This window comes from Lissotriton helveticus, chromosome 2_1 (assembly GCF_964261635.1).
Source record: "Lissotriton helveticus chromosome 2_1, aLisHel1.1, whole genome shotgun sequence".
Lineage (NCBI taxonomy): Eukaryota > Metazoa > Chordata > Amphibia > Caudata > Salamandridae > Lissotriton > Lissotriton helveticus.
In genome coordinates this window covers 1,934,262,125-1,934,281,068 of record NC_136059.1, presented here as the reverse complement: position 1 = coordinate 1,934,281,068, position 18,944 = coordinate 1,934,262,125, and the positions used below count along the sequence as shown (strand labels likewise).

Genomic DNA, 18,944 nt, shown 5'->3' with positions numbered 1-18,944 from the left:
CGCAATAAACCAGAGTCACGTGCAACCAGTCCTGGAAGTGGTGATGTTTCTGCTGTAGCAGGGGTTTCGGGCTGATATTTATTGCTGAAAAAATGTTTTTTTAACTTCAATTTGCGTGTATACTTAAATACATCAATTCTTGTGCTTGCATAATTGAAGTTACTCGCAAGGCTATACGTCAACCCCAATGACAAAACATTCAAATCTTGGGTGGAAAGTGCAATCGGAGTTAAATTGATAACAGAGGGATTGTTAGTAGTAGAAGTGCCACAGTTATATGATGAAATTATTTATTTTGGTTCCTCCTATATATATATATATATATATATATATATATATATATTTTTTTTTTTTTCACTGAAAAAAACATAGGTTTCAGGCAGGTTATAGTTAGGAATTAGCATTTAAAAAACCTTAGAAACCTTAGAAATTCACTGAAAAAACCATAGGTTTTAGGAATGTTATAGTTAACTGGACATTTCACTCATACAAAACCATTGAAATTCTCCTGTTAAAGTTAGATGTACTAACTGTAACTCTCGCGCCCGCAATCCACTGGTGATGATGTCACATATTACATCATTCATGACATGGTCAGTGACATCACTGATGACATCTCCAATTACATCACTTATGTCCTCGTAGGATAAGCACATTGTTCCGATCACAAGCTCAATTCTATTTGGCTGTCAAGCAGTTGTAAACATTTGAAACCAGGAGCTGTTGGCAGCCATTTTCTCAGGCCAACCCACTCCACTTACGCTTCCAGGAAAACATAACAACGAAACATTGCCCAGATTTAATTGTAGTGATTTCATAGTTCCAGGTATAGTTGTCAGAACGGCACACACACACTCCCTCATGGCTGGTATACACCCACGCCACACCAACCCAGCACCTGCGTCACAACACACGTGACCCTACCAATAAAAAAGACGGGGCGCACGTACTCTACGCCATTTTAGAGTTGATCCCATCCCAAGCTCTGTGATGGCCAGTCCTAGTGATTCAAATGCCTCATGTAGACCCGAACCACCGAGTAAGGGGGCCCACCACTACGTGTGTGGCCTCTTTGGTCACTGAGTTAGTGGTATCAGAAGCACTGAGCGGATGAAGAACCTGCGATGATGATGGGAGCACGAGTATGTACATAAGCTTGATGTATATCTCAAAAATACATGCTTTGTTTTGTTTCGGCGTCGAAATGCGTGGATCCTACGTGCATCCCACGACTTTAAAAAATATATATATATTTTCTTACTTTTTTTGCCCTTATGGGACCCCCTGAGCAGGGCTAGGGGGGCAGGGTGTGTCTACCCTGCCCCTGTTCACATTTTGCACACATATTTCACAGACTTCTTCACCCGCGCTTCTAGCAAGACACAAAAAGGCAGCCAACAGTTCCTGGTTTCGAATGTTTAGAACCGCTTGACAGCCAATTAGAATTGAACGCGTGATCAGGATGATGCGCTTATCCTACGAGGCCAATTCTCGCACAATCCGCGGATCCTCCGCGCCCATAGATATATAAATGAATTTAACCGTAATTTTCAAAGAAACTACTGAACAGATTGACACCAGATAAGCGAAAGGCACAAGTCAGAACTGAGGACTACCTCTCTGCCAAATTTGGTGTAATTCCGTTCATCCGTTATGGCTGTAGCCATGGCTAGAGATCCTATGGGAAATTGCATGGGGAAAACACATTTTGGGACCCCCCTTTTTGCTCGGCTCCCACTTCACCAATCACCCCCAAACCTTTAGGGAAGGAGCGGAACCGAGCTGGCCAAAAGTTTGGAAAATTTTAAGAAGATTCATCAATCGATGCAAAGGTTATTCCAAATAGAATGTTGCGGTTTTCCTATGGATAATAGGTCCTAACTATAACTACCTACTGGCGACCGCCAGTTGGTAGAATATATATATATATATATATATATATATATATATATATATATATATATATATATATATATATACATATACATATACATATATATATATATATATATATATATATTGAATACTCCTTTGAACAAAGAAGCAGAGGCCACGTAGGGGGAGCAGGAAACACCTTTAATGCAGCTTATCACTCGTACATGGCGAATGCATTTCGGCTATGTCTAGCCTTCCTCAGCGCCCAGAGTCTGTGAACAGGGTGTGGGCAAAAATGAATGTTATGCAGTGTCCTGCCGCACCCAGATTGGTTCGTCTCTGACCCCGCCTCCCAAATGGTGAATCTACTCCACCTGAAGCCAGGTAACTGCAGCGCAACTACAGGTCCCAAGATGCAGCGCTTCAATGAGGTGAGTGATACGGGTGGGATCAGGTGCATGTTGCGGCGAGGGTTTGTCATCTCTGTATCCACAAGTGTCCTGTAGCTCCTTTTAAAGTGTCCCCTCCAGTCCCCTAAACTGCAAAACCTCCGAAGCAAGAACAGGAAAATAACGGGGGCTCGTATATATATATATATAGCGAGCGCCCTCCAAAGACTGGACTTTGGATGTGTCCCTACAACCTGAAAATGGAGGTGGGGATCCCGGGAAACTCAGCAGCACAAAGAAACCTGCACCGCAAAATCTACATAGGAGCAACAGCAATACACTACAAAGACCAAGAGGCTTTGAGAGACTGTCAGCCTCTCGAGGCACCACCAGAGGGCCAGTACTCTCCAAAAACAATCAGCCCACCTGTGCACGCTGTTACATCCCACACTGCCGGAGCACCCTTGTCCTTTGAGAAAGGTCTAGAACAGACCGAAATGCATCAGGAGGTGTCTTTGCTGAAATTGTGCTAGTAAAAGCCTTGAAACACGGGAAGGTGCGTCTCAAATCCTCTGTGAGAGAGAGACACTGTTGGTATGTAGAGGCTTGGTTCTGCCTCGAGACTGCACCTCCTCAAGTGTGCGCCGCATTGCCCGAACTGGGACCGATACTTTGGATGCGCGAGCAAACCAGGGAAGCGAGCGCCCTCCAAAGACTGGAATTTGGATGTGTCCCTACAACCCGAAAATGGAGGTGGGGATCCCGGGAAACTCAGCAGCACAAAGAAACCGGCACCGCGAAATCTACATAGGAGCAACAGCAATACACTACAAAGACCAAGAGGCTTTGAGAGACTGTCAGCCTCTCGAGGCAGCACCAGAGGGCCAGTACTCTCCAAAAACAATCAGCCCACCTGTGCACGCTGTTACATCCCACACTGCCGGAGCACCCTTGTCCTTTGAGAAAGGTCTAGAACGGACCGAAATGCATCAGGAGGTGTCTTTGCTGAAATTGTGCTAATAAAAGCCTTGAAACACGGGTAGGTGCGTCTCAAATCCTCTGTGAGAGAGAGACACTGTTGGTATGTAGAGGCTTGGTTCTGCCTCGAGACTGCACCTCCTCAAGTGTGCGCCGCATTGCCCGAACTGGGACCGATACTTTGGATGTGCGAGCAAACCAGGGAAGCGAGCGCCCTCCAAAGACTGGACTTTGGATGTGTCCCTACAACCCGAAAATGGAGGTGGGGATCCCGGGATACTCAGCAGCACAAAGAAACCGGCACCGCGAAATCTACATAGGAGCAACAGCAATACACTACAAAGACCAAGAGGCTTTGAGAGACTGTCAGCCTCTCGAGGGACCACCAGAGGGCCAGTACTCTCCAAAACCAATCAGCCCACCTGTGCACGCTGTTACATCCCACACTGCCGGAGCACCCTTGTCCTTTGAGAAAGGTGTAGAACAGACCGAAATGCATCAGGAGGTGTCTTTGCTGAAATTGTGCTAATAAAAGCCTTGAAACACGGGAAGGTGCGTCTCAAATCCTCTGTGAGAGAGAGACACTGTTGATATATATATATATATATATATATATATATATATATATATATATATATATATGTATATATATTACCTACTGGCGGTCGCCAGTAGGTATATATAGTTAGGATTTTTTCTCTATGGGATTTTTGAAAATTCTATGTCTAATAACTTTGGCGTTTGTGGACGGAATTGGATGAAATTTTCATGAAAATGGAACATTTTGTTTCTGAGCAGCCCCTGAAAATTTGGGGTGGTTTTGTCAAGGGGGGGCCGAGAAAAAAGGGGGGGCCGAGAAAAAAGGGGGGTCCCAAAACGTGTTTTTCCCATTCATTTTTCCATAGGGCGGTTGGACTCACTTTTAGCTCGAACGGCTGAATGGATTTCCACGAAACTTGGCAAAATTGTAGATATTGTTTGCCCGATGTGCCTTTGCTAGGTCTCAAGATATGTGCTCCTGTGAATTTTGAGTAAATTAGGTTTTAAAAAAAGATATATATCTAGAGCCGCGCCCGGTGCGCGTACCGGGGAGCGCTCCGGGCGCGCCACGCGACATGCGCACAGCAAGCTGATTGGTTCTCGGGTGTCTGTAAACATTCGAAACAGTCCGCAGCGGCCGCCATCTTGTGTCTCGGTAGGATTGAGACACAAGAGGTGGCAAAAATCAAAGGGGGAAATGAGCAAAAGGGGGCAGGGTACACCCCCCTGACCCCCTAGTTTTGATGTGGGGGCCATAAAAGGGTCCCGCGGGTAAAAAAAAAAAAATAAAAAAAAAAACGATTTTCGGGGGGGGGGGGGGGGGAGCACCCGGTACGCGCACCGGGGAGCGTACGGGGGAGCGTACCATGGAGATAAAAAATGACAGACTTTTTAAAAAAAAATATAGCATTTTTTTAATAAATTGGAGGTAGTTCTGAAAAGAACTTTTTTTGTTTTTGTTGTTTTATATTTTTTTAGACTTTTTAAAACGATTTTATATTTTTTTTGGATTTTTGTCAGGGGAAAAACAAAAACAGGGATTCCAAAACTGCTCAACAGGAGCAAAAAAATGTGAAAATTTAGGGACTGGCAGTGCAGCGGTGTTGCTGTTTCTTTATGGCAATGAGTTCAACACTCTGCTCCCCATAGCAGAGCAGTTCGTCACACTCCGTGCACAGAAATTTGATGCCTGCAAACACCGGCTGTATGTTAGGGACCATTCTTCCACGGGGTGGTCCCGAAGGTGTTGCTCCACCAGTGGAGGTGCTGCCGCCATCTGTGGGTAAATTCCGTGCCAGCTCTCTGACACTCTCCCTGGCAAAGTTGTTTGGGTGTCTTCTTTTGACATGCCTGATTAAATTGGCATTTCCAAAACTATATTTTTTCAGAGGATTGCCTCTGGATAAAGTACTACCACATATTTTGCAGGTTACTTTGGGAGCATTGACTTTTTTTTGTCCTTCAGGGATGTCATAGAATTTCCAGATGAAATGGTCTTTTTTCTTCTGCTGAGGAGGGTCCTCATCTAAAAATCCGTCGGAATCACTGCTGGATGACTCTCTTGCAGCCATTGCTGTAGATCAGGAAAGTAGGAGATGAAGACAGTACACAGAACAGCTCTTGCTCTCTCCAAGTACAAAGCAATAGTGAGAGAAATGGGTGGGTTTCACACAATTTGGAAAAAAAAAAGTTCTGAACCAATGAAAAGTGTTATTTTAAAGTCACATGGTTTGACGCGCTTACGCTACGCGCCCCAGGGCGCGTCCCGGGGTGTGTTTCATAAGCGCATCGGGCCGCTTACGTTGCGCGATCGCATGCGCTTCTGGGTGCGCTTACGCGGTGCGTCATAAGACGCATCTCGCGGCTACGCGATACGTGTCTTATGACGCAAGGCGTGGCGGCTACGCAATACGTCACGATGTTGTTTTCATTCGCGGCAATAGCGCTATCGGGACGCTCATCAGTACGCGGCCCGGGGCGCGCCGCAAGATTGCGCTTACCCGTGCGTTCACCAGTCCGCGCCCCGGGAGCGCACCAAAAAGAATTTAAAAAAAAATGACATAATTATACAATATAAAATTCGCTTTAAAATTTATTATTTTTTAAAACTATAAACATTTGCTATTAAAAAACCTATGAAATTCACTGAAAAAAACATAGGTTATAGACCATATATAGTTAGGAATTAGCATTTACAAAACCATTGAAATTCACTGAAAAAACCATCGGTTATAGACCATATATAGTTAGGAATTAGCATTTACAAAACCTTATTTTACTCACACAAAACCATTGAAATTCCATATATAGTTAGTTGCACTAACTATATATCGCGCACTTGCAATCCACTGCTGATGATGTCACATATTACATCATTCATGACATGGTCAGTGACATCACTGATGACATCACTGATGACATCTCAAATGACATCACTGATGACATCACTGATGACAACATCCAGTGACTGTATGTTTCTGTAAAGTAAAAATATGTCTTACATATTGAAGAATGAGTGGATGTATAAGTGTCTGGATGAAGGATTTAGTAGGTGCATGACTGACTGTATAAGTGAGTGATTAAATGTGTCTCACTGAGTGCATGGGTTAGTGACTAAACTGTTTTAAATTGTGCATCATTGTGTCTGTTGTTCTGTAATCTGATGCATGTGTTGATCATTAGCTATATGACTAACTCTATGGGTTATTGATTGGTTGCCCAAGTATTTGTATGGGAGACTGAGTGTGTGTGTGGGTGTCTGGGAGGTGTATGACTGTGCATAGATGTGTGAGCAATTGATTCACTAGATGTATGGGTTCAAAAGGGCATGTGGAAACAGCTGTATGGGCGGTTGACTGTGTGCATGAGTGTATTGGTGAGTGAATGGATATCTCAGTGCTACATGTCAAAGTAAGTACATATGTAAAACACAGTACATGTGAGAGTTGACATATATAAATAACTGTGCATAAGAGCCAGTGAATGTGTGAGTGGCTGTATGGATCATTGTGAACTTGTATCAGGGATTGTATAAGAGAGTAAATATGTGTTAGTATATGTTTCAATAAGTAAGGTGTGTATAACTATATAGTTGAGGAAATGGAGGTGTGATTGATTCTTTGCAAGACTGACTAGGTGTGTGAGTAACTCCATGGATGAGTGACAGTCTGTGAATGTCTGTTTACACTGAGTGTATCTAAGGTTATATTAGAGTCTGAAGAGGTTCATCGTATCATCACATGAATGATGTCATCAGTGATGTGATCAGTAATGTCAAATGAGATGTCATCAGTGATGTCATTTGAGATGTCATCAGTGATGTCATCAGTGATGTCACTGACCATGTCATGAATGATGTAATATGTGACATCATCAGCAGTGGATTGCAAGTGCGCGATATATAGTTAGTGCAACTAACTATATATGGAATTTCAATGGTTTTGTGTGAGTAAAATAAGGTTTTGTAAATGCTAATTCCTAACTATATATGGTCTATAACCTATGGTTTTTTCAGTGAATTTCAATGGTTTTGTAAATGCTAATTCCTAACTATATATGGTCTATAACCTATGGTTTTTTCAGTGAATATATATATATATATATATATATGCTTCGAAAGCTCGCCTCCACCACAACTTCATCACGGACTTGCAAGTAAGACGAGGTAGACCCAATTCTGCGCTGATTTTTAGTTTATTTCATAAGTGCCACCAGCCATCACGACAGGTTTCGGCCAATGACCATCCCGTATTATCCTTATATTCAGAGCTGCTTTTCACCAGGATGTCTGCCATGGAAGTGGCCTTCCTGTACGTTATTGCAGGATATTGGGGGAGATAGTTTCCTATCACCGGGTCATCTTTTACTATGTGCCAATTGCGTTGTATGATTTTGAGCAATTTCCTGTTGTCGACTATAGGTAAAGATGAGTCTGGGAGTATCAACTGGTGTCTCTGTCCCTCCCTTCTCATTATCCGAGGTGGTACCTGCTACTTCCAGAAGATCTACCCTTGACTGCAATCTTGATTTCCTAATTGCTCTATCAATCGTTTTGGCACTGTAACCACGATCTAGAAATCTAATCTTACTTTCCTGTTGATGTTTATATAATTCCCCCTCATCACTGCATATTCTGCGCAGCCTCAGCATTTCCCCGTAGGGAATGCTATGTATAAGGTGTGTGGGATGTGCACTCGTTGCATGTAGCAACGTGTTGCCAGCTGTTTCTTTTCTATACAGCTTAGTATTGATCTGGGCTTTATCTATCTTCACTTGTACATCAAGGAAGGATACCTGATAATTGCTGATTTGGGACGTGAATTTTAAGTTTACATCATTCTCATTGATGCATTCAATAAATACTTCCGCTTTTTCTAATGTACCTTTCCAAACAATTATCAGGTCATCTATATATCTTAACCAGGATACGATTTTGTCCCTGTATATGTTGTTGTATTGCCTTCTGGGGACCAGCTCCTCCCACCAGCCAAAAAAAGACAGGCGTAACTGGGGGAGAAGCTGGCCCCCATGGCAACTCCCTGAACCTGACGAAACATCTGTTTATTGAAAAGAAAGAAATTGTGCTCTAAACATATATATATATATATTCTGATTTCTCCAACTGGAAATGATTGCCTTCCATCCTTCATCCTGGAATTGTATCTTCATAGACTATATATATATATATCCAGGAAAGAAGGGACTCAAACAGGTGGCTTCACCAAAGAACAGAAATATGTTTCTACTACAACGTTTCAGCTTCTGCCTTTCTCAGGTAGTACAAGATCAATGCAGTCTGAGAGCTCTTCAAATATGCAGTAATCAGATGGTATTGTCAGTAATGTTCAGTCCATATGGATGCAGTGATTTTAAACAATACATCCAGAAGTTTTTTCTGGAGTCCAGTAGTTCTTCCTTTAACACTTGTTCCACAGGTAAAATCTTCAAATCTGATAGTAAATGATCTTGAGCGTATAATGATTGACTACAGGCTGGTCAAGTCTCATATTAATTATTGCACATTTGTGGTTCTTGAATTGTGTAAGGAGGTCATTCACTGTTTGGCCTACATATTGGTTTTTACAGCCTTGGCATAGGCACTGAATCATATAAATATTGCTTGTTGAGCAATATGTAAATTGCTGTCTTATTCCATTGGTCCTTCTCCTAACAGAATAAGTTACTGATGTTGCTTTTAGATACTTCCTCCCCAAAGATGGCTTACTTATGCTGTTAAAAAGTTGACAATAATAGAAGATGTTTCTCATTAATTTGGGTGGTATGTCTTCTAGTGAAATCTGTCTTTAAGAGGAGGGCCTTCTGTCAAGCATAGGGGGCAAGAATCCTTAAGATCACTTGTACATTTGCAATTTTTTCTTGTTTATATCTCTTCCCTGAGTGACTTTACAACTTGTACATTTGCAACTTTTTCTTATTTATATCTCCTCGAGTGACTTTACAACTTGTACATTTACATTTGTTTTCTGTTTGTAACTCGTATGTGACTCATGTAATCCAAAGTCCTTCTGCAAAGCAACTGGTTCTTTTGTAAAGCGCTCTGACACCTTTGGGTAATGTTCACGCTATAGAAAATCGCATTAAATAAATAAATGAATAAATGTACTCACTTTCCTCAGTATGTAATACACTGAAATCCAGAATCAAATAAAAACCCAAACATCGAAAAACATAAGCTAGCGGACAACAATGATAGCTGTTTCTAAGGGAATATCTCTTGTTGCATGATTGCCCCCGAGTTTTTGGACTGGTGCTGCCGGTTTTTTCAACTTTGAAGGTTTAGTAAGTCTTGTCAAAAAGGCCTGTGTGCCAGTGCTGGGACCCAGAAAAAGATATATGCCTAAATGGCTCATCCACAATTGGCACAGGTTAACTTACTTATAAGTCCATAGTATATGGTAAAAGGGGAACCCAGGGCCTGTAATTTAAAATGTCCCTCTTGGACTGCAGCATTAATTGTGCCACCACAAGTGTGACAAAGCAAAGTATGACTCCCAGCCTGGCAGAGCTGTTTTACACAATGCTAACTTGACTTTTTAATTTAAAGCAATGGCAATGCCCCAGCACTTCCTTTTTAATATTGATAAGTAGCCCATAAAGTAGGACAACTGAGCCCTAAAGTTAGGGTACATGGTTTTAAAAACAATGCACATGTGGTTTAGTAACTTTACTGGTCATCACCCACAGAGCCTGCCATAACAGGGGTCCCAGAAAAATCAAGTCTAGTATCCCCTTACATTCTAAACAGGCGTTTGCGCTCAAGCATGGAGGAACTTCTAAAACCAACGAAGGTCTGGAGGGAGAGATGGGTAGGAAGATCCTTCTCCCACCTTGCTCCTAAACTTTGGAGTTCTTTACCTCTGGAATATCGGTTGATGAATAAAGAATTACAGTTCCGCAAAGTGATTAAAACTTGGTTGTTTAAGCAATACCTTGAAGGCCCACCCGACTCCTATAAGCTACATTGTCTCCTAGCACTGGTAAGCCTTAGGGTAGCCATGCGCTCTCTAAAGGCCCATAATAATAATTATGTCTTGACAGTAAAAACCCTGTGTTGTTGTTTTTTGTGCCAAAGCAAGTAGCCCCATTGGTCAGTACAGAATTATGTATTGGAAACTCACCAGTGCTAACCTCTGAAAGGTGCTACTAAGGGGGCAATTCCGATCTCGGTCGGAAGGGCACCGAATCGGGTTCGGCATCAGCAGATCCGATTCGGAGGATGGATTTCCGTCCGAGTCGTACACGGGTCCGGACGTCGAGGTACGATGCAAACAAGCGCAAAATCTCCGTCCGAATCGTTTCCGGGCCCAAACCGCTCCGTACGACTCGGTTACAAGCAAACTGTGGCGCGCAATGGAGACGTTTCATGACTGAGCTAGTACGATGCTCGATTTGGTCTGCCGGATCGAGTCGGAGCGTCCGGCTCGCAATAGCTCCCGGAGTTGGACTTCGGGGGTCCGTGTCGAACCCCCTGTTACCCGCGGCCTTTTGACTTGGACACAGGGGGAGACCCATGGGTCTCCCCAACACAGGCATGTACGGTGCGCACACTTGTCCGCAACGTACCCATTCAGTAAATGTGAGTCCATGTACGTGTCGTACTACCGGCTCCCATTGACTTCTATGGGAGTCCGACCGAACCGAGTCCGACAGCATACGGCTGCATCACACTCGCTCAGTCGGACTGCAGGAGTCCGTATCGGTCGGAAAGCACCCAGGACCTGGCTCGGTCGGAGTGCTTTCCGTTCGGAATCGGTCCCTAAATAGGATACTTCAAGATATCCAAAGAATCATTGCATTAATGCTCAAAGTTTCCAGTAACCGTTTACATTTGCACACAAGTTGTTGTTCCTGAGACAGTGTCACAACCCCCTCTTGCATCCTCTGCTTAGTGGTCTAGCACCCGGGGCTCATGATACTTTGCCGCTATGGCCCCCTATGCATGCTGGGACAGCAAGACAGATGTTTCCTCGCATCCTCTTGATTCATGTTCCCCCAACTCCCTCACGACTGATGTTTTCCCGGCATCCCTCATAACTGATGTTCCCCAACTGCCTCATGACTGATGTTTTCCAAGCATCCCTCATAACTGAAGTTTTCACAGCATCCCTCATAACTGATGTTCCCCCAGCACTCTCATGTCTGATGCTCCCCCAGCACCCTCATGACCAATGCTTCCCGAGACCCCTTGTGATTCCATTGCATTTGCACCTCTGCCCGCATCCCCCCCCCCGAAACCCTGTGATTCCCGTGCACTTGATTGGATCACTAACAAAATATTGAAAGTCAGAATATCGTGTTCCCAAAATATCAGGACATAAATATCGATGTCAAAAATATCAACATTCTATCTACATAATGGTAAGTATTAAAATATAGAGAAAAAAATTATAGGGGTTCATTATGATGGTGGGCGGACATCAGTCCACCCGCCACCATAACCGTGATGAGACCGACCGCCAGCCATGCGGCAGCCCCACCTGCCCAATTAGGATGTGCCTGCCATACTGGCAGGCGCATCCTGCCCTTTTACCATTGCGGACGGTGCTGCTGGCTGCAACACTGTCCGCAATGGTAAAAGGGCATGCACAGCATTTCCCTGCACCACGTGACAGGCACCACACGGTGCCTGCCACGTGGTGCAGGGAACTGCAGGGGGTACAATGGGTACACCCCAAGTGCACCCCCCAGGCCCCAAGGGGCCAGCAATGGGCCCCCGTAGCCAATCCCCGCCAGCTTTTCCATGGCGGCAAGGCCAGTTACCGCACCCATCCTAATATGGATGGCGGTGCCTGGTAGGCACTGCCACCATATTCATGGCCAAGTCTGCCTGGCCAGCAATCATAACGACTGCCGACCGGCGGAAAAGCAGCGGACGGACTTTCCATCCGCTGCTGTACCCCCCCACCATGATAATATGGCGGGGGTAACTTATGTTGGGATGGCGGGCGGATCACCACCGCCGACCCAGGGGTGGGGATCCGCACACCATCATAATCACCCCCATAAAAAATAATGTAAGATAAGTTAAATAATAGATATAACTTAAAAAAATATTTAGAATTATTATAAAATGTTAACAATCATAAGTAATAAATGTAATGTAAAAATAAATTAAACATACATATATAAAATGTAATATATATATTCACTTAATAATAATTATTATTTTAATATATTATAAAATGTTAAAAATTATAAAAACATATATATATATATATATATACATATACCTGTAACATTAAAAATACAATAAAATTAAATATTATTAATTAAATTATTAAAATATGTATTAGTTTGTAAACTACATTTTATACTAAATGAAGTGTAACAGTAGAGAAAGTGTTGAATAGCGTACATATAAAAAATTACTATTCCCACTGCAGCGAGTGCAATGTTAGGGAACGTGTTGGATAGGGTAGCGGTAAAAATTACTATTCCCATTCCAGGGAGTGCAACAGTAGGGAAAGTGTTAGATAGTGGAGGAGAATAATGTGCTATTCCCACTCCAATGACTGCAACAGTAGGGCAAATGTTTGATAGCGATGGGGAAAAATTACTATTTCCACTCCAGCAAGTGCAACAGTAGGGAAAGTGCTGGATAGCGGAGGGCAATCATTTAATATTCCCACTCCAATGAGTGCAACAGTAGGGAAAGTGTTGGCTAGCGAAGGGGATAAAATTACTATTCCAACTCCGGCAAGTGCAACAGTAGGGAAAGTATTAGATAGCGGAGATATAAAAATTACTATTCCCACTTCAGGGAGTGTAACAGTAGGGAAAGTGTTGGATAGCGAAGAGGTAAAAATTATTATTCCCACTCCAACAAGTGCAACGGTAGGGAAAGTGATGAATAGCAGAGGGGAATAATTTACTATACCCACTCCAGCAAGTGCAACAGTAGGGAAAGTGTAGGATTGCGGAGGGGATACAATTACTATTCCCACTCCAGGGAGTGAAACAGTAGGGAAAATGTTGGCAAGTGGAGGGGTAAAAATTACTATTCCCACTCCAGCAAGTGCAAGTGCAACAGTAGGGAAATTGTTGGATAGTGAAGGGAAATAATTTACTATTCCCACTCCAGCAAGTGCAACAGTAGAGAAAGTGTAGGATAGCGGGGAGGATAAAATTACTATTTCCACTCCAGGGAGTGCAACAGTAGGGAAAATGTTGGATATCAGAGGGGTAAAAATTACTATTCCCACTCCAACGAGTGCAACAGTAGGGAACGTGTTGGATAGCGGAGGGGAATAATTTACTATTCCCACTCTAGCAAGTGCAACAGAAGGGAAAGTGTAGGATAGCAAAGGGGATAAAATTACTATTCCCACTCCAGGGAGTGCAACAGCAGGGAAAATATTGTATAACGGAGGGGTAATAATTACTATTCCCACTCCAGCAAGTGCAACAACAGGGAAACTACATTACTTTCCACCCTCTACCCCTATAAACACCAAAACTTACACATTGTTTTACACAATTTCCATTACTAATTTTCCATTAATAAATTAATAACAATTAACATCAAATCATACATTTTTAAATTTCTTTCCACAATTTACAAATATAAACCCCACAACTCAGACATCAGAATTATTCCACAATTAACATATTTAATGTTAATTAATTAATTAGCTTGAATTAATAAGTAATTAATTAATTATAAATAATTAACCTCTCACCATAATCCCCTATAAATGACACCACCAAGTAATTATTAACAATTAACAAGCAAAATAAAAAAAATTACAAAAAGAGAATTCACCTAACTATTAATATGAAATAACATCAACTGCATTTTATAATAAAAATATAAAAAAAGTTTAAAAAATAAATGACTTCCCACCCTACTCCCCTATCAACCCACAACCCGCTCCTAAAAAAATGACACAATTAGCATATTTACCAATTAAATAATAATAATTAACAACCAATTAATAAATTATGAATAATACATTAAGTACCACAATTAACAATAATAAATATTAAATACATCAATATGCATTAATAAAAAGTATTAATTAATAAATTATAATTAAATTACTTCCCACCCTACTCCCCTATCAACCCACAACCCGCTCCTAAACAAATGACACAATTAACATAATTACCAATTAATTATTAATAATTAACAGCCAATTAATAAATGAGTATTAATAAATGAATTAGCACAGTTAATACTACAATATATTTAATACATAAATATTTAATAATATAAGATATGAATTCATTAATTAATATTAAATTACTTCACACCCTATTCCCCTATAAACCCACAACCCGCTACGGAACTAACATGCAACATTTAATTAAAATAAAATTAATACTTCTAAAATGGATTAACAAATGTATTATAATTAAATTACTTCCCACCCTATTCCCCTATAAACCCACCACCCGCTATGGAACTAAAACGCAAAATTTACTTAAAATAAAATTCATAACTTCTAAAAATGTAATACATATAATAATCAAATGCAATACTAAGACAAAAAAAAGAACACATACATTTAAAATACATACTAAAATTCATAACACTAACTAAAAAAACAATATTTTTAACTATATTTTTGCAAAAGATATTAATGACTTGGATATTTTTTTAAATGATATTAATAACTTCGACATTTTAAAAAACAATATTACTTACCTTAGACTCGATATTCTTTACCACGATATTCCTACAGCTGATAGTTTTGTATCCTGATATTCTGCACTTGATATTAGTGCAAGTCGAAATTAAGGACTCGATGTTCTGTTTGTTTACCCACTTGATTACCCACCCGAAGACCTATGAACCCATAGGGCTCCTTGCACCTGTTGTTTACTACGGCCTTGGTGTGTTTCTCCTTTGAGTATTTTCACGCTTCCCCCAGTATCCCATGGGCCAACAAATGCCTTGCACTCACTGTTACTAGGGCCATGTATTGTTTTCCATAATGCACATTTGAGCAAAAACGATACATTTGTTTACTGTTGTTGGTTCGAATGTTCACATTGCACCTGCTCTTCCTGTAAGGTCAAAGCGAGTGTGCTAACAGGCGTTTTTCTCCAGGGTCCGGAAACCTCCCAGAAGGCCTTTTGCCCCACGTGCCCCACTTGCCACACGTGACCTAGCTACTTTCTTGGAGCCGGCAATAGGGTATATAAACCCCTGTCCAACTCCAAGTCTTTGCTTGGCCTCACTCTTCCCACTCACCTCAAAAATCCTGCCGGAACCAAGAAGCCCTCCAGGCTCCTTCAAGTCCATAGTGAACCGATGGTTCTGTGGCTCCAGCTCCCTTGACGTCTCCCTCCTACACAGCTACTCCGGACCCACTGCAACTCCCTGGGTCAAGGCTCCGAGATCTTCTTCGAACATCACTCAAGTGGAAGGACTAGCCTAAGTTCTTGTTATCAGGTTAGTGAGCACTAACCCTCCTATAGTAGTAAGCAGGACCGAGCGCCAGCATCATAAAAGACTACAGATTGTTCCTCAGCGCCCTTTCTATGTTTTTATCAAGTGCTTCTTGTTTATTCTTACTCCGGACCCCTCTGTTCAACCTGGAACTGATTGCTCAGAGACTAAAGACTTAACTGCTTCGCTGCGGCCGGAATTCCCCCATTGTGCTGGGGAATTCCATGCGTGCGCGGTTTGGACGGTCCCCGGCCGTCCTCCGTACACGCCCACAGTGACGTCAGACGGCCGGGGGGCGTCCGACGCATGGAAGCGGTTAATTCTGTGTTTGTACCTAAACCTATGCACTGAGTGTACATTTGGGTGTGCTAATAACTCCAACCTATGCACCAAATTTACCTTTGGAGTGCTAATAACTTCAGCCTCTGCACTGAGTTTACCTTTGGGGTTCTATAACCTCCAATCTGTGTTTTGAGTTTACTTTGGGAGTGCCATTAAGTCCAACCTATGTTCGAGTGTTGTCCTTAGTAGTGCCTCACTCCAATTTGTGATTTTGGTCATTCTGCTCTCATGCTGTGCTATTTGCAAAACCTGTACGTTTATGCAACTGAAGTCAGTGCATGGTCATTATATGTTGAGGCCTGTTAGTGTACTGATGGTAATTGCCTTCTCATGTTGTTTCCAGTGTATTGAATCATTCAAACCCAGAGGCTCAGGTCCAGTGCGCATCTACCTCGTTGACACAGATGGTCCCTGAAGCAACACAACCCTGTTACATAGTATCGCTCAGCAGACCCAGTATCGCAAGTCTTTCTTATTCTTTCCCTATCCCCCTTTCCCTTGGAGGACAGTTTGTGCTATAACGTTTTGCTTCCTTTTGCATGTTCTGTCTTCGGGAGGGATAGGAGGTCCACCATCGGTTCCAATGTTGTGTTCGCAGTTGGGATCACATGAGTGCATGATAGACAGCTTTCTGTCCTCCTGGGGAGAGGAGAGAACAACTCTCAGGAAGGAATACAAAGGGCCTGGCATTGGGAGAGGCGGGACCTTCTCCTGGAAGAATGGGAAGTATGGTGTGAGACCAAAAGGTGAGCTATAAAAGGAAAGCCACCTTTAAAGAATAAAATAGGCTGCTCTTTTGTTTTAACCAGCAGGCTGCCATCTAGGACAGAAAGGGAGAAACTGTTGACAAACCTTTGGTGTGAGTCCCCAGGTTGCTCTCCTCCGGGAAGAGGCTAGGGAGCTCCATACACCAGGAGAGAGGTTTTGCCATGTTGAGAATGCTGCATTCTGGGCAGGCTAGATATCACACTTTACATGAAGCCGTCACTCTTTGGGAGTGGACCTGTTAGCCCACTGGCTAGAATATGCTACAGCACCCGAGGACAAAAAATGGGCATAAAAGCTGCACCCCTGGATGCAGACCTCAGATCACACCTGAACTGGACAGTGAACCCAAGAACGACTGCCCTGCTGTTCCTTGGACCCAGCAAAGAGCGGCTTCACCAAAGACTGGCATGCACCTGCTACTCCTTTTGCTAGCAAAGAGAGGGCTGTACCTGTGGTGCCCTGCTCGAGTAAAAGTCGTTCTTGAGCCCCATACAGAAAAGATGAGTCCAAGAGTTAGTTAGCTGATTCACTGATACAGCCACAGAGCTCTAAAAGCTGAAGAAGAGTGCCCTTGCGAGCTGGTAGGCAAGAATGCCTGACTGCAGCTGACTGCCAAAGTGCAACCTCACAGGCCAGCGCCTGTACAGACAATGTTTATGAAAAAACAGGGTTAAACCCAATACAGTCAAAGAGGACCTGGGTAGCAATTGAAATGAAAGGAAGGGGTCCTCAGACTCAGAACAAAGAAATTTACAAATGTTATTCCATTTTTTCAAATTAATTCAAAAAAGCAAAGCTATTGAATGCAAAAAGAATTTAATTCAAAATTGCATATATATCCTGTTCAATGGATTGGAATTTATATAACATTCAACATATTTTGATACATGTGTGTGCCCACATTCACAACGGGGAGGGGTGCAGTGAAGGAAGTGTCGGGGATAGGTTAGAGGTGATCTGAATCATTCAGTGACAAATTTAATTCGTATTCCGAAAAATATATACAAGTGGTCCCTTAGAGTGAAGGCCACAAAAGACTTTGTTTTCAAAAACCATCGACACACGCATAAATACCACACGAACTGCAACAGTAAAAATGTGATCTATGGAATAATCTGTCCATGTGATCTCATATATGTAGGTCAGACTCAACAGTGCGTTAAGGCACGTTTCCTCTCCCATTGCAGCAGAATCAGATGCAAGGTACCGGGGGCACCTTTAGTTGAACACTGTACAAAACACGACCATTTGCCTGAGTCACTTAAATGGGTAATTTTGGAACATGTTACACTGGCCCAAGGGGTGGAGATCTTTCCAATATCCTCAATATCAGGGAGCTCAAGTGGATGCATATTTTCAACTCTGTAGCCGAGGGCCTTAACGAATCTGAAAACAGCTTTGCGCAATTAGCGAATCTTTAGGTTCGCATGTTGAGTCTCTTTTTCTTTCTAAATTATGATACTGAGAGTTGCTAAATTCCCTTTCTCCTTCAGGACTAACATACGTATAATGTTGGAGTTTTCACTATCCTACGAGATAAGTGCACTCTGGTTTCCACACTAGCGGCTACTTAAATGTATAGGAATTCGAGAACATGTAGTACAACTTTGGTGAAATCTTTTCTCGTGTGCAGCAATTTACCTTCATGAAGTACTGTATCCATGAGTTTTCACTATCCTGTGAGACAAGTGCACTCATTGTATGTACAAATGGAATGATAAATCGCTAATTTAAGCTATATTACATTGAACGCCGGGATAGTTTAAGAAATGTAGTAAATAATGTTTGATGACTTGTATGCCCTCCGTTTTTTTGATGAGCCTGAGTTTCATTTTTTAAATTTAAATTTATTTTTATTATTTTGTATTTGTTAATTGGTGATAAGATTCAACTATGCCACGATAAATGTACATAGGGTAATCCACTCGGATTGCAAAGTCTAGTTCAAACTACTCGACACCAACCTGGATCACGAGCTTCTAAACAGGCAGAGTCTTTTTTCTATTCCTATTACACGAGGCCCCGCCCTCTTGAAAGCAACCAGGAAGTGTTGGCTCGAAAGCGGCAGCTTAGAGAGAGAGCAACCGGAGGCTTAGTCGGTACGCGAATTACAACCGGGCAGTGGTAAACTGAATATT

At 42.3% G+C, this 18,944-nt stretch overlaps 1 protein-coding gene and 1 long non-coding RNA gene across 2 annotated transcripts in view; one reads left to right on the top strand and one right to left on the bottom strand.

The window, feature by feature from the left end:
- Positions 1 to 18,944, bottom strand: part of INPP4B (inositol polyphosphate-4-phosphatase type II B) — a 1,970,577-nt gene that overhangs the window by 1,460,956 nt on the left and 490,677 nt on the right. The gene's annotated exons all lie outside the window — the stretch shown is intronic.
- The window catches only part of LOC144818947 (uncharacterized), an 83,739-nt gene that overhangs the window by 32,705 nt on the left and 32,090 nt on the right, over positions 1 to 18,944 (top strand). The window lies entirely within an intron of this gene.